Source organism: Teleopsis dalmanni, chromosome 2 (genome assembly GCF_002237135.1).
Source record: "Teleopsis dalmanni isolate 2A chromosome 2, ASM223713v2, whole genome shotgun sequence".
NCBI classification, from domain to species: Eukaryota; Metazoa; Arthropoda; class Insecta; order Diptera; family Diopsidae; genus Teleopsis; species Teleopsis dalmanni.
In genome coordinates this window covers 3,484,356-3,486,958 of record NC_051847.1, presented here as the reverse complement: position 1 = coordinate 3,486,958, position 2,603 = coordinate 3,484,356, and positions in this window count along the sequence as shown.

Genomic DNA, 2,603 nt, shown 5'->3' with positions numbered 1-2,603 from the left:
AATCCTTTCATTCAAAGGATCAGACATTTCTTTTTTGGTGCTTCATTTTACGGGCCCACCTTCATGCCGATATGATCATGCCCTGACTCAAAACGAATCGGAAGACAAGTGCAGCATTGTTTTCGTTTGGTTACGAAGGATAACAGAGCGTTTGCGAATATAAAGGAATTCAGATGTTTACACAGAAGAAATGTTGAGAAAATATCGGACATGAGAAGATGTATTTAGATTTTAGAAGATTAAGCAGAAACAATGAAAAATCAATATTTTGTAAACAAACATTTTAACATGTGTTTAGTCGGGATTATAGGGTATTAAGATAATAGAATAACAATTGAAAGACTATTTCGTCGAAGTTTTTTGGTGCATATTATTAATATATCAGTAACGTATTTATAAATAAAGATATTTAAAACAAAATAAACTAAAACAAAAAAAAAAAATAAATAAAAATAAAAATCCGGCTCATTTACTGAAGAATGACATCAGATATTGATGAAGTCTTCTTAAAGTGAATTTCTTGTAATTCTTCTTATGAAAAAATAACCGAAATATTAACCTCAGCACCTCTACGCAATATTTTCTAAAAATTCGCAACCAAGTTCAAAGGATTGTGACAGAAGAGTTTGCTAAGGATTAAGCGCTCTAAACCCGGGCTGTAAAACTCCGAGGCTCCAATCCTATTTAGTGTAAAGAATATTTGCAAATCGAATATGTTAACATGGGGTATTATTTGTAGTGCAGGAAAATAGCACATTTTTAAATTTTTTATATTGTGCTTTCGGTGCAGTTGAGTAGCACTTTATTTTTCAAACCGTTTTAATTTAAATCAGTTCCACATTATAAATTTCATTAAAACGAAAAGTTTGAAATACATGGAAATGTACGAGTATTAAAATAGTGTTTCATAATACTTTAAAGTTTATATTGAAAATTTGTCACAACTATAACGATTGGCGACTTAGTAGAGATAAGCCGAATAGCCTATAGATCAAGGGTGTAGTAGTTGAATATAATGAATTAGGTGTACGAGATTAGGGAGTCATCTCATCGGATAGGTGAAAGTGCAACACACTCGTTCCCTACAAACTGTCAAGTTCTCAACTTTACTTTGATTTCACAAAGGGCAACTTCAATAAATATTTATGAGACTTCTTTAGTCTATTAGCAAAGAACTCGGCCAAGTGGTTTTCAGCGCTTTTTCGATAGGTCTTTTGCAGAGACTAAAACAAATGATAGACATAAGGTGCAAGATCCGCGTTATACGTTAGATACATCTCATTGCTTTGTTCAAGCGGTCGCGTTTTGAGCAGTAGAGGACCGAACCAATCGTTGTATCAAGTTGAAGCAACCCGTAATGGACAATTTCCTTACAGTTTCACCAAACACTTCACATAACCTTGTTTGCTGTCAATTCAGACTTTTAACTTGTTTGTGGAGGCTCATTGACCTTTGAGCATGACAACTTGCATTGGATATTATCGTATTAATCCATTTTTATTTGTCCTTAATGATTTGCTTTAAAAGTGATTGGATTGTGTTGCGTTTCAGTACCGTTTCACTGCTGATTTTGAATTCTGTCAATCAATTTGTTAACGTTCTTTTATATGGCTCCCAAACATCGAGGGTCTTTGTATAGTCTGTAAATTTTGCTAATAATTAAAAATACATGTAATTTAAATAAAGTTATGCTTTATTCCTAATATTAAAATATGAAAACTTTTTCTTTTTATAATTATTATTATTAATTTTGTTTAATTTTTTGAAGAAATGTTGATTAATTACAAATTAAATAAATGATGATTTTCTAGAAGATATACAGAAACACTATATGATTTTTAAATTAAATACAAAGAGGCTTACAGCGCCATCTACTGTGCTCTAGAATTGTACTTAAAGGTTTCCCAGCTTTGATTAACGAGTACAGTATGCAGCAAGTTTTTGTGGATTGTAGGTTTATGTCTGTACTAAGTTAAGTTTGCTAGCAACTAATTGAAGCATTCAGTACAAATGATTCTATTATTATATATTATAGCTATTATTACATATATTACTATACATAAAATTATTTCATTATATTATAAAACATATTTAAAATTATTCCAATAAAATCATTATATTTATGTGCAATTAAGTCTATAGTTTTGATTATATTAAATGTTCTCCATTCACTTTTTGGGCTCGTGCAAAAAAGAAACGGTAGTAACATAGGTGGCTTTGCTTAATAGAATGCTTTTTCTTCTTGGTAAGCATTCCTCACTGTCAAAATAAAACAAACTCGTTTTGCATAAACAAATCTTGATGCTTTGGATATATGGCATGCAATTATAGGGTTAGCGTTTTTAAAATAAAGTCTAAGATTAGGTTAGGTTATACCGGCGATCTCTAGTTGATACACTTAGACTTATTGTCTCATTGTGTTACCTTATATGTAGGAAAACTCAGGGTTTAAAACCACCTAGAACCTTTGGCGAAACCTAAAATGCTATTCAAGATCAAAATTCTCAAGCAGTTCTCTCTAGTCCTGTTGTATAGGAACTCACGCAGAGACACTATGCATTCTTAATTCTCACTATAAAGGTTTTAGAAACCTACAATATGTA